Raw genomic sequence first — 14,827 nt, 5'->3', positions numbered from 1 at the left:
ATTTGTAACATTAAGGGTAGAAACCAGGATTGTACTTCTTTTTTTAACTGGTGCATTGTAAGTGTACATAATAGTGGATTCATTATGCCGTATTGGTGAACACAGGTAAGGCAATTTTATCAGTCTCATTCCCCAGGATCTTCCTTTCCCCTTTCCCCTTCCTTATCAGCTTGCTCTGCTCTATTGATCTCCTTCCCAAAATCGCTATTGTTATTTTAATTAGTGCATTCATTGTGGTATATTCATACATGAACATAACACAATTTGGTAGATTTCCTTCTCCACTACTTCCCACACCATTTCCTCTTCCCACTCTCTCAATCTCCTTTCTTTATGCTATTGGTCTCCCTTCTATTTTCATGAGATTCCCCCTTTCTGTCCTCTTCATGAAATTCTGTACTTCTTAACAAAACTTCTGAGGTTACTCTAAATCTCCTGTAGGTTGAAACCATAGTTATGGGCCTCATTTTTTTGAAAGCCTGTGGATTGTTGGGTCTAATAATCCCTTTCCTATGTTTCATTCCTGATTTTAAAATCTTTGCAGTTGACTTGATACCTAGGTAGTGTCCATAGGTAGATGCCAGACAGACACAAATAGGGATCTAGTAAATATTTTGACTGATATACCAAAAAATATGACATATTTCCACAATAGTAGTCATTATCAATGATCTTCCCTGTGAAATTTCTGTTGGTATAAGAAAAGGATTAGGATACCATATAAATTGAAGAGTTTGATAGAACAAACTATTAAGATTTATAATATTATTACACAATTTTAAGAGCAACATTGGATGAACTGACCTCTTGAGTCCTACCAAAATCATGGTAGGATTTTGTTGTATTTTTTTTTTTCTTCTAGACAACAGGAAATTTAGCCCTTGTCTACAGGCTGAAGATCTTCAGCTGAAGGTCCCTGGCACACAGGCAGTAAAATATGATTGCTAAAATGATGGGGACATTAATAAAAGTACATCATTCAAGTAAGAGGGCTTTAATGGAATAGTCAGGAAAACAATTAAATAGAGTAAATTGTATAAGTGGAAAATGGGAAATTAAATGGAGAAGAAACAGGGCAGAGAAATGAAAGGACATTTTGCCTACGTGACTATAAATATGTGACTTCAGGCATTTTGATGAGGAGTGAAGAGGAAAGAATAAAACAAAAATTAGAGGAATGAATAAAAGGAGACCAATTAACATATGGGGTTTGCAGAATAATTGTCTTCCACTGGGGTGACGTTCCTTCCTGATTGACTTCCTGATCATTGAGCCCAAGGAGCTGATGACTTTTCTGAGAAGTTGAACTTCGTCTTAAAAAGTGCTCTCCATTTTCTGATTAAGTGGCAGATCTGCTTCCATTATTCTTTATGGAATACCTACTATGTGTGAGTTGCACAGAATAGGAGTTTGGAATTTGAAGGAGGGACCTCTTACTTGGTTTCCTAGGCAAACTTACAGAGGAAAGTGGGAGCGAAAATAGGGATGTAAAGTTTAAAAAAAATAGACATTGGGTTTGCTTCATTGCAGTTTAGAAAATTACCTAGGCTCATCTCTAGCTCTTCAAATCTATCTCTAAATCTTTAAAATGGGCACTTTTCACCTGTAATCATTCTGCTGCAGAACAACTAAATGTGGAATTTGGTTTCCTTTAGTTTCCAGGTGATAGATACATTCTTAAAACATATATACTCCAGCAATAGAACCTTCAGGATTCTGAAGGAATTGCTTCCTCTTTTCACTTACTGGGCTTAAACAGCAAGTTCCATGACTGGAGGTGCCTCAGAATTTCTATGTGGCCAGGGATAGAACACATGAAAAATACCAGGCTGATACCAGAGACCAGTCTAATCCATAGTGCTTTTGACCCTTTTCCCAAAACACCTGCGCCCACATCCCTCCCTTCACGGACTGCCACTGCAGTGAGCAGTGACAAGAAGGACAGGGAGTTAAAGGGATACATTTGTTGCTAGTCATAAAGACCTCATCTGATCTGAACATGGGTTCACTGTTAAAAGAAAGCCCCTCTTTTTCTTCTCACCCACAAATCTAAATCCAAATATTTAGACTTTTTGCTTATGTTAAAATAAAGGATTCCTAGACTTCACAATTGTGTAATCTCACAGGTTTTCAGGACATTTTCTATCCTGGTCGTTTATGGGGACTGTGAATAAAGGAAGTTGGAATGTGCTTTTTGTGATGTTCTGTCTTACCAAAGGCCCCACCTTATAATTGGAAGAGCTTTTCAATAAGCTAGAATGGTTCTAACTTCAAACTTTTGTAAATTAGAATGATTTAATAAACAACATAATCTTATATACATGTCATTGTTGGCACAAATGCCTAACTGATAATTTTGTGAATTTAAAGGGAAACGTGTCTTCCCAATGTGTTTTCGAGTGCCTTTTGGAGAAGATGATAATTCAGCAATGCATTGGCAATTGGATGCCTCTTGAGCTTTAACATGTCCCTCCGTGGCAAGGCTGGCCCTGGGAGCTTGCTGCGTGATGACCATGTTCCTTGGTCAGGGGTAAAGGAGTGCTGTGGGCTTCTTTCCTTGACATGATTGGATGTCATCTGGGGGCAATCTGGGAAGCCAATTAAGAAAGAAACTAAGTTATATTAATCTCTTTTCAGTTGTGCAAGAAAAGAGTCAAAACATACTGGGTAAATTCTCCTAAGTGTGAAAAATTACCCACTTTGTCTATTTCATATTTATCAAACTCCAAAATTAATGACTTTTGGGGGAAAATGTGTGTATCTCTGCAGACAGAGAGTTTATGAATTCAAGGGGGCACTGCAGGGAGGGGAAAGAGGGCTTCCATGTAGGAGAAGAAAAATACATACATGGAAATGTATGTTTTCCATGATTTCACGTGATTGGTTTTTCAGAAAGAAGGTTATTAGAATAAATAACTTTTTGAAAAGCAACTCCATTTAATTGATGCTAAATTGATATGATGGAATAGTGGTTTCGATTTTACATCACTCATAACCAATTTTGGTGGGATTTTGGTAATTCTGCTTTTGGTGGCTAAAACCACATTTCAGACGTTGTTTCCTGCGCAACTTCTAGAATACTCAACTACCTCAGTTAAAGGCAGCCTGCTGTCTTCCACTGACAGCCCACCTGATTGGAGACCTGGATTTCTCAGTTTCATACCTATGCAGTTTGCTCATTTGGCTTGTTCTGCTGGGAACACTCTCATCACCTTTACCTGGTGACACTCATTTACTCTTGAGGAATCAGCTCAAGTCCCAGTCTCCTCCAGGGATGTCAGTCCCGAAGCCCCAGGTTGAGTTTGGTTCTCTTCTCTACCATCCCAATGTTCTCTTTGACTTCTCCCCTTATAGAATTGGGCTAGAATTGTAATGACCTGTCCTTGTGTCTCTTGCCACTAATATTAATTCTTCTAGGAAGAGCCTTCTTTTGTCCTCAAAGAACTTCTAGGACTTTCTAACAACTATCAGAGTGTCCAAAAATTTAGTTTAGCTCAACCTAGATTATGGATAATATGGAATTAGGAAGGTCAAAACTTAGATTCCCTAATGACAGTCTGCCTAGGCAGTGTGGGGGTAGACAAAAAGGAAAACAGGGGCTCTTCCCAGGTCAAAGGTGGCCTAGTTTTACATAAAGGGAGATCAGAGTTGTTATCATTTGCCAAATTATTTTCAAATAATTGCATCGATACATCAGAAATGGACACAACACAAAATAACTACCATTAGAACTTCTAACATTAATTATGTTTTACCATTAGGTATGAACAATAATTCCTATAAGCATTTGATTACATATAAAGGGTTTTTCACACATTTGATACATCATTGGATTCTAACAGTTACATTGAGAATGAGGTTCCATTTTATCCCATTTTGCTAGTGAGAAAATTGATCCTAGAATGGATTCATTCATTCCAACAACATTTGAGTTTATACCAGAAGCTAAACCCTGTGGTAAATTAGACAAATATGGTCCCAGATGACACTGAAAGGTGTTAAAGTTGGTTTACACAATTGTTCAATTACTATGCTGATTGGTGCTATGAAGAATTAAGCATGTGGTTGTGCATGCAAGAGAAAAGATGTAGGGGCAGTGGGCTAGATTTGGCATGAAGAATTAGCAAAGGTGACTTCTGCAAGGGTGCCCATGTTGAATGAAGGGGTGAGTGGGAGTTACCTGGTGAAGAGGAAGGAGGAACCAAAGTGTGGGAAGAACTTTGTGTCCTTGAGTCACTAAAAGGAGGCAAGGAGGGAGCCCTGGAGAGTGGTGGGAGATAGACCAAGTGCCTAGAGGAAGCATTCCTTCTTAATGCACAAGGGACAGGTTGATGCAAAATTGTCATTGTCATCATCAGGGTGCCAGTTAGAAGCACATGAAAGTTGTAGGGTTTGTCCTTTAATCAACTTCAAGTGCTGACTTTGAGAGAAAACCACCTGAAATACAGAGAGGAGAAGCTATCCAGAAAGAGCCACCCAGACTCTGTGTTGGTGCATAGCACTGGGAAGTCTTGATGCATTTAAGAATGCATGTGTGCACCCTCTTCTGGATGGTCAAGCTGCCCCTGAGCGGGGCATCTCAATTTTATTCCCTACTGAGTGTTTTGGTGGTGGTAGTGGGGGTGCACTCCAAGTTCTCCTGGGTCTTGTAGCCGGCGGAAAAACCGTGAACGTTCCCAGCCTCATTTTAACTAAATTAACTAGACTTACAACCTCGGTGTCAGCGAACGATGAAAGCCTACCAGTGAACATATGAAACAAAAATGAAATTAGCCAGCGGTCGGAAACTACAAACAGCTGAGGCATTCAATTGTTGGCCATTTGAAGGATTAACTTCTAAATCATGTAGAGCTCCCTTGGTAGTTTAACTAGTTGGGCACTCAAGGGTATATAAAAACACACTTTAAAGTAGAAATGTATTTCTTCACCTATAAAATAGAGATTTACTGGCAGGTTGTGATATTATTAATACTGGATTTTCTTGCCTTGGCCCGTAAGCCTAATCGTATTTTGTTTTGCTTTCTTCAGTTGCAGGCTTGCATTGAGTTTCAAAATAGACACCATAGAATCCACCATGTCCCATGCCAGGCAGGACAGGATGGGTCTATGATGGCCACTGCAGGATTATCTAGCATGTCCTGCTTCTTTCTGTGGAATTCCACTCTCAGCCTGAGCTATTGTTTCATGTACTCCAGATTTACACAGCTCATTGAATATTCAACCAGCCTTAAAGATTTTATTTGATGGTTATTTCAATAATAATTATGGAGGCTGCCAAACTCTCCTTATCCTGTTAAAAAACAAACAAAAAATAAACCCGTCATCATACAACAATAAAATTGTACTGCTAAGATGTTTTCATGATACCTTAAACTCAGTTTGATGTTTCTTGAAGGATTGGGTAGACCTGTTCAGAACTTACAGCCGAAGGAAGTCCATTAGTGGTCACTGCCATCAATTATTTTTATACATTTCAACAGCATTGGCTAAGAATACACGGGCTTTTCTTAAAAGAACTCTGGCAACTTGGATTTTAATATTTCATTAAAACAAGGCTGCTAGTTCATCTATGTAAGTGTTGATTCGATCGAAGGCTAATTGAATAATTAGGATTGATGAATTTTATATGGAGTTTTTCTCCTTTAAACCAAGGTTGGAAGGCACCTGGCAGAGACGGTTTTGTGGTGACTTCTCATCATCTGAGTCTCTCATATATCTGTATCTATAATTTTCTCCATCCCCAAATCAATTTCAGGAAAGACCCACAAACAGGTGCATCTCCTTTCTTTCTTTATTTAAAGAGACCGAAATGAAAGGGGGAAAAAAAAAGAAAAGAAAGAAAGAGTGGAATCACCAAGAAACCCCTAAACAAATAAAGTGCAAACACAGAGTGACAGGCACACTCTGACCTGGATTGGTTATGGATGAGACGACAAGTATATGATGAAATTAATGACCCTCTGTCAACTTTTTAGATCTCACTTTTAAAGAGAATGGACCAAAAATCAATAGCCCCCAAACCACCAGTACTCCAGCGAACCAGGCTTTCATTTATCTTGCTGTTGGCACTCAGATAGAAAAGCAGCCAAGCACAGCACCGAGGCTACGCTGGAGCCACCACTACGGCCATGTCTGAGCGCCCGTCTAAGGGCTGATGGAGACCTTCTGAGAAGGACCCGCTCTGAGTGCCAACATCGGTGCTCACGCAATGCACTTAAAGCCCCTTTAGCAGGTGCATATCAAAGGTTTGGGTTTGGAGGTTGCCCGTTGGACCGGTGGATTCCTATTCAGCAATAGCAGCAGAGATTAGGGATTCAATTCCACTCTGATTTCATACCTTGACTCTTCAAATGTTGTATTTCAAGTGTTCAGTTGGCAGCAAAATATAACTTTGCAATCCAAGAAGACACAAAGGGTTTAAAGACAAGTTTGTGGTTTTATACCATGACTGCATCCTGGTTTCTAACTAGTGTAGCTTTTAAAGAACTTTTCCTAGAACAGGAAAGGTAAAGTCTAGTGATTCTATTGAGAATATTATGAGCTGAAGTCCAGAAGGTCAATGTAGACTCCGTTATTAAACAAAAGAAGAAAACATTTAAAATGGCAGGTCAGTCATAAGTGAGCTTGTAATTTTTGTGGGTATTCTTAGTAGTTGCTTACTTCTAAGATTGAATTTTCTAAAAATAAAATTGCTTAGTACATCATGAGAGTTTTCCAACAGTGAGAAAGCCCATATTAAAATGTGAAAGATAAATTAATCCAACCCAAGGGTTCAATAGCACTGTTAACAGCTGAGGCCAGAGTGAAATGAAACGATGTCATTATGTTAAAATGGATGTCAACACACACAGAAAGAATCAGTCTAAAATGAGAGAGATCACATTTTGATGACAATCTAAGACAAGCAAAGCTTTGGCCATTTATCTGGCATTGTCCAAATGGAATCTAATCAATGGATGTCTTTAAGGTTTTCATTTTATTCAATTTATATAATAAATACTTATAGGGAGCTTACTAAATGCCAGCTACTATTCTGAGCACTTTACACGTAATGACTCATTTAATCTTCATAATAATACTAGGAAATAGATATTATTATCCCAGTTTTATAAATATGAAAACCAAGGCACAGAGAGGCTAAGTAAATTTCCCAAGGGCACACATCTGATTAGTGACACGGCTGAACTAAAAACCCAGGGAGTCTGGGCCCAGAATTCATGCACTTAAGCTTTAAACAAGGTTGTTTTAAGAATGGCAGAATTTAAAACAGCAGAGCGAACTTAAATGCAGTACAAACATGAGAAGAAAAACTGGGAAATTTGTTAGTAATTTATTTTTTTCTGATTTCAGTATTATTATTTGTTGTAACATTTTGAAAGGGAAAGTGTTTCTATTTATAAGGTACAGTTTGATGTTGTGTTATCTCTATATATTTTATATGAAGACTGAATCAGGATATTTATTCATCATCTGAAGCATTTATTATTTATTTTGGTAATGACATGTAAAATTCTCTTGTCTAGTTGATACAACCTTGTTAATTATAATCTCTGGTCTGTATAATAATAACACATTAGAACTTACTTTTAGTAACTGTGGCTTTGTACATTTTCAAAATTTTTACTACCAAATGCATTCGACATTGATATTTGGGGCTTGATACAGTTACGATAAGGCAGAAGCAATCAGAGAGTCCTTTAAACAGTTACTATTTTATGTTTAATTTCTAGCAGGTGAAAGAAAAGTTGAGTGTGTTAGACTCGACGTAGACAAGGATGTTATCATCATGAGCATGAACAAGGGTAGAGCTGATCTTTTCTCACTGACCCAAAGTGGGATAGTTGTGAACAGAAGGCAGTGAATACGTACTATAGATCGATAGAGAAGTAAAGACACCACTTAAGCGGATACTGAGGACCACCACCCTGCATCATGACCCTCTGTTTCCTGGAGCGTTTCCCCATCTTCCCTAGTCATGCCCTTCTAATTTCCCGATTCCACTCCAAAGATTAAATAAAGCAGACAGAAAGGGCAGGGTAAAGGTAGCAATAAGCAACGAATGAGGGCCCACGGTGGCTGATAAGCGGGGCCTGTGAGAGATCTGTACTCCAAGCCATCCTCAGGGACTACCAGGAATGACTTGGGACAGTAGTTAGAGGTTTTCTTTTGTTTCCCATCCAAAAACCAGAATCTTGCTTTTATAAAAACTATCAAAGTTTGCTTGAAGTGCACATGACAAGTGTGAATATATTTTCACATTGTAATAGTCAACAGAAGCTTGGTGCATGCCTGTAAGCCCAGCTGCTTGGGAGCCTGAGGCAGGAGGATCCCGAGTTCAAAGTCAGTCTTGGCAACTTAGCAAGGCCCTCAGCAACTCAGGGAGACCCTGTCTCTAAATAAAATATAAAAAAGGGCTGGGGATATGGCTCAGTGGTTAAGCACTCATGGGTGTTCAATTCCTGGTATCCCAAAAAAAAAAAAAAAAAAAAAGTCAACAGAAAACTTTTTTGAAATGTTTTCCAAACATTTTCAGCATCTCAATTATTTGTTTTGGAAATGTTAGCAAAACTCGAAACATTAACCTTAACCACTCACGGATGCAAGAACACTGGCACAAATGCTGTTTCATTGTGTTTTGGAAATGGCATTGTCACCTCTGTCTGATGTCTGTTGTGCTGTTGCTCTCAAGGTGGCGCTGGCTGGTCAGGTGGGCAGGTGGGCTTTCTTTGCTGTCCTCCGAAGCCATCTCTCAGCAAGCTTCACTGACACCTCCCAAGTTAAAGAGGACCCTTCTCTAGCCAACGGTACATATTGCAGAAAAGCAGGTGAATGAAGATAACATTTTCACATTGCATATTTAAAATTCTCCCAGTGAAATTGTCTTTAATAAAAATATAACTTTGAAGAAATGGATTGTCATTTAAGAGGAAATGGAGAACATACATGGCATGCTTCCTACTACCCCAGCTCCATGGTCACTTGAAGAAACAAATAATTTAAATGTATAATTTGAAAGGTAGAAATACGTAAGGTTTCACTATCAAAGTAGAACAAGTTACAGAGAATTTCTGATATGGCTAAATCATCTCAATAAAAAGTTTGTCTATTTGGGAATGATCTTAGGGCTTGAAATCATTTTCTTATTTTTATTTTGATTCATGCTGATTGAAGCCCATCTGTCTGGAGGCAGAATCTAGTTCATTGGTTCATTTGATCCTTGATCTGGAGATGACACTCACCTGCTTAAGTGTGGCTTAACACTTTTAGCAAAACCAGATGCAAAGATTTACTTGGTACACTTTTTTTTTTTTCAGTGCAAAAAACTAACATAATCATTGCATATTAATCTTTAAAAAAAACCATCTGAACACAAAATGTAGGCTCAGGAACAGATGGAGATTTTACGTTTTCACGTGAACATCAAGCTAATATCTGTGCAAGATGAATGAAGCCATGTAGGACTCTCTGCTTAACCCTTTCATTTCCCATTGGGCTGGTTTCTTTCATAATGCCCTGTGTCTGAAAAAAGAGAGTCCATGTCTTATGCTTAAATTGCATTTTAAAATTACATGCATGCATTATTTTGTATGCTCATAAACATATAAACAGGTGTCCACATCACTTGTGAAATATTTCAAACCCAGCATTTGTCCAAGTGGCTTTATTAGTTTAATTGACAGAAATAAGTTTTTGTTTCTTCTTCACCAGCAGGAAAACTTTCTGCCCTACTGAACTGGGCTTTGAAAGCCCGTTGTTCCGTATCTCTGAGCTTCTGATTTGTTAAATAAAGAGTTACTCTGTATGCTTCACATATAAGCATATTGTTAAAAGTTTGATTTTCTTTTAACTGAGATTTCACGAGCAAGTAATTTAGGCACTAGAAAACTTTGTTTTTCAGACATTTTCAAAATCATTTTCTATTAAATTCTAGAATGTAGAGCTATAATTGCAGTCGGCATATAAACATACAAAGACTTTCTTTATAATGCCTATTATAGCAGCAATATTATTTATTGGATTTGAAAGAAAAAAATAAACCATCATCTACAATTGTTTCTAAAGGGCACTTCCAGTATAATGTGCATAAATAAAACTAATAAAGCACAAACATTTTATCTTCATCAAATTAAATGGGAAAATTAACTGATTTGAGTACTGTCTTTTTTTTTTTTTTTTTTTCCCCTTTTTTGGTAATAGGGTTTGAATCCAGGGTTGTTTAACCACTTAGCCACATCCCAGCCCTTTTTATTTTTTATTTTGAAACCGAATCTTGCTAAGTTGCTTAGGGCCTTGCTAAGTTGCTGAGGTTGTTTTTGAACTCACAATCCTCCTGTCTCACCTTCCCAAGCTGCTGGGATTACAGGTGTGTGTGAGCGCTACCTTATCAATTCAAGAAAGACACAGAAGGAGCATCCACTTGGTGCCAGACCATGCAGCAGGTTCTAAAGACATAATGATATAAAAGGAAAATCCTCCCTGTCCCTACTCTAGAGAGCTCCTAGTCTAGAACCCCATTGCCTTCTTTCCTCTCCTGCCTGCTGGCAGAGATGGGAAGGAGCTCAAGTAGAAACATTTGGCTGTCTGACATTAAGACCATCATTCAGCATGGGCACAATTTTCTCATCAGCAACTTAGCATTTGGGCATAAAAATAAAATTATAGCTATACAATTCTTGAAATCTGGCACGCTGAGCTGTTCCCTAATGATTGAAAGTATAGATTATCACTGGTGCCACTGGCCACCTCACTTGGGGATCTAGTGGTTGGTGGAATGTTTCTATCTCTGGGTCTTCAGTGACAAATCCACCAGAGATGTCAAAGATCCACTGTTTGGAATGCCACTCTGGCTTGGTGATTGAGAGCCCAAAGCATAGTGAATTTGGGGAGGAAAAACAAAGTTTTACATCAAAGAGTAAGAAGGTAACTCTGCTACAAAAACACTACTGTACCATTTTTTTGTGACTGTAGATGGGGTTGATGGTCCTGGAATTCACAAGCCCACTGGGGTTCCCACGGCTTCCATTGGTCTGTAAGGTCCTTGGAATTAGCTGAAGTCTTTATTTTCCTATAGGATGCCTTAAATATTGCCTTCCTTTAATGGTTAAATAACTACCTTATCATCTATATTTTCTTAATTACTGTTACTGCTGCACCCACAGGCAGCTGTGAGTAACTTACATAGTATCACTTCCCAAATCCCGTCTTTTCAAAATGTAGAGTGAGGTTTTGTTGTTCTGCTGTCATCTTTTTAGACCTGTGTGAGCTGGTCCAGAATTGCTGGAAATTAAATGCAATGGGAACCCAGAAGGCTGGGCTTTTCCTTGCTGTTTTTCATGGCTAAGCGATCTTGACCAAATCTCTGAATAGTTAAATCTTAATTTTCTCATTTGAAAAATAAAGATTCTGGATAGGCAGAGCCATAAATTTCTTTATAGTCCTAAAATCCAAGAATTCTTCAAAACTTAGCTATGTATGTCAGCTTTCTCTGGGCAGTAATGTTAAGCCTCAGGTTTGTTGATATCCTTTCATGTAAAAATGGCTTTGTAAAAACATCTGTTTGAATATTCATCTATGCCATTATTTCTGTCCCAGTTGATGAGTCAGATATAACCACAGGTTAAATCATGCAGAAGTCACTTATTTTATGGTCTTTTCATGAATGTCTATGGTACATGAAATAGGAAAATGAAGAGATTGGGCCAAGTAGAAATTTCAACCTCCACAGAACTGAACAGTTCCAGAGTGTCCAATGTTAATATGCCATGTCATTAGGAGAACCTTTACAGCACAACTGCTTGTCTATTTCAGAAAAAGTGATCATTTTCCCCAGGAGCTGGCTTCTAAAGATGAGAAGGAATAGGAAAGCCAGGAGACCATCGAATAAAAGAAGAATTATTTTCCAGAAGGTCTTGGCCAACTGATATTTGAATCTGGAACATGATCTCAGACCTTCCTATAGGTGACCTGGTTCTTGCCATGGATGTTCTTGACCCTTTTCTTACTGAATCCCTGTGTTGTGCCATGCTTTGCTATCATGACAATCTCTTACAATCTCTTTTAGCTAGGGACAAGGTCTAGATCTATGGAACCTGCAATGCAGTGGTTTGGTGGGGGTCCGGTTGGAAATTGTTTGATTTCTTGCAACAGGACTGGGTCCACCATCAGGGAGGTTTGCTGTGGCTCTTTGAGAGGACAGAAGCCTTGTCTTGCCATGCAAAACAGTAATTACATTTCAGATGACATATCCTTGCACCATTTCTAGATTAATTGGAACATTTGTGCCAATAGATTGTCTCCTTGTAATTTATCTAATTGCCTCTGTTATAAACTAATTGTAAACATGTATGTGCCATCTAATCTTTCTGATTCTCAGTTTGTGAAGTGAGGGTGTTGAACTCTGCGATACACATGATCTTTTCTAACTCTAAAATTCTATGACCTGATATGTCTATTGTTTGGACAAATAAATAGGTCTTTTCTGAAATGTTCTGTAAGTTAGGCAGTCATCCAAACTGAGTTTTTAAGAATTCACATAAGAAAAAAAAAATATTCTCACATGGTGTTCTATAGGATGAAGAGAGGGCCCATTCACTATTTGTTTGCCTTCTGTGGGAAAGCTATTCTTTTTTTTTTCCTCTTTGAACAATATAAGGAAACAACTTATCTTTTACAATTTTTGGATTCAGTTCATGGAGGGTGTCAGTATTGTCTGCTGTTCCCAAAGGGGACGTGGGAGTCAGAGATCCCACGGCTGGTTCCCAGCTTTTCTGCTCCTTGTGTGAACTTCAGAACCCAAACATCAACTCTTAAGACTCAGTTTATCTGCCTGAGGAATTGGGCTCCTGTTTCTTTAACACAGGGAAAAACCTATTTTTAATGTTTTGGAAAAGGATTACAGCATCTTAAAGGGGTTAAATGATCAACTCTGGTCTTTCAGAGCATATACTGATCCCAGTTTCTGATGTCTCTCTATTGCCTAGCTCCAGAAGCTTCTGCACAGGATGTAAAACCATAGTCTTAATTCAGAAACTAATAAAGTTTCAGGATAAGAATTTATCTGCATATTTAGGTGCAAGGGACAGAGGGAAAGAGAAGGAGAAAGACAAGCCTAAAGAGTTTATTAAAAGCATCCTTTTCTATATAAACAGTCACTTATTAATTAAAGCACATTTTAGCTATTGATTAGATTGGGCAAACTTTATCAGTAATCACTGAAAACTAGAAAGAACCTTCCTATATTATCTGGTCAACTTTTCAGATAAAAGTACTTAGTAAATTGCTAAGCAAGTATAGCAAACTTGACATGATTGCCTTGGTTTCTCTATATTGATGTGAGCCTGTGATGTTTTACTGGTTGGATACTGAAACAACCCAGGGGTTCCTAAAAAATCTCATGTGCAGAGTGGGTAAATAAGATTGCTCATAGATTCACAGTGGCACGACTAGAGTCAGAAATAGCCAGGTGGTCAGCTTCAAACCAATCCCTAGAACCTCACTCCCCAAACTAGCAGGTCAAGAAAATAACGATGGTTTAAGGAGGAATCACTCAATTACATTTTATGATGTAAATACTGCCCTGAACAAACTCCTATGAAGGAGTCCACTATTTGGCCGGGATTACATCAGTAAACATGCAAGGAGTGCTTGGATTTCCCAAGCAAATGCGGAAATGGGAAAGGCTCTAAAGCAACCTTCCTCACACAGGTGGAAATGGCCCTTTTGGATATGCACTCCTTCGGCTTCTGGGTAGGGGAATCGAGTCATCATTCAGACATGTTTAAACGCTGCACTTGAGCTGCCTTTCCGCGAGGCGCAGGCGTGCTGGCACGGCACCACGATTCATCATATTAAACTTCATTTGGTGGAAACATTACAAGGGAATAGGTTCTCAGTCTCCTAGGAAGTGCCTCCGCTCTCCATTACTTCCCAATCGCCCTGCTCACCACTGCCCCTTTATTTCTTTGTAGCCCGGACCCTTCGTCCAGCACGCGGCTACATTTGGACCAGAGGCCCCCATCCTGTGAAAAATTTAGATGGCTATAGCAGTAATCAAAAATACCAATAAAGTGTCACCAGTCCTCGCTGGTGATGTGGGATGGCAGGTGAGTGAGATATAAAAATGAATCATGAGGCGAGATATGATTGCTGCTCAGGCAACCATTTCCAAATGTGAGTGCACCCGGGTTGCATAAAGGGTTCAGAATATTCTCCGTTAGGCCAAAAGGCTTGCAGATAACAGCATCGACTCATCAGGCTCCCAGGCCCCCACCAACCCCCTGGGACCTGGGAGGCACGAGAATTGTTGCTCGAAGTGGTTGAGTCAGAAACATTTCTATCTGGGCACTGTCCTGTAAGTGGCATCTGCTGACAGGAAGTGCTTGGAGTCAAGTTGGTTTTAAAAGACTAGTGCTCTGCACGTTTAATACAGGACACTGCAGCCCGGGTGTTTAATACAGGATGCTATCTGAGGTGTAAAGAATGGTTAGGTAAATGAGTGGGATACCATTAATCTTGGTTTGTTTCAGCACTGCGTCTTTAGCCGTTGAAGGCGGTGAGGGGGCAGGGGGAGAAAAAGACTCGCTCCCAGCTCATAACCTGAGTGTTAAAACTGATGTCCTTCCCATTAGGGCCTGTAAACTCATTAGCACATGGCAATTTATCCTCTTTTATTTCTTCTCAATTATCCTATCATCCATTGTATCTGGATCTGATTACCCTTTCCCAGAGTCAAACATTATCTTGTAAATCATTTGCTTTAAGTCCGAGTCTGCCATTGCACAGCCCAGGATTTGCTTAGGCAGGTAATAAATCAATTAGTATTAAACTT

The 14,827-nt window shown here is 39.0% G+C and overlaps 1 protein-coding gene across 10 annotated transcripts in view; it reads left to right on the top strand.

Moving 5' to 3' along the window:
• Positions 1–14,827, top strand: part of Mecom (MDS1 and EVI1 complex locus) — a 530,147-nt gene that overhangs the window by 176,773 nt on the left and 338,547 nt on the right. The window lies entirely within an intron of this gene.

Source organism: Sciurus carolinensis, chromosome 9, assembly GCF_902686445.1.
Source record: "Sciurus carolinensis chromosome 9, mSciCar1.2, whole genome shotgun sequence".
Taxonomy (NCBI): Eukaryota; Metazoa; Chordata; class Mammalia; order Rodentia; family Sciuridae; genus Sciurus; species Sciurus carolinensis.
This window is presented reverse-complemented; position numbering and strand designations above follow the sequence as displayed.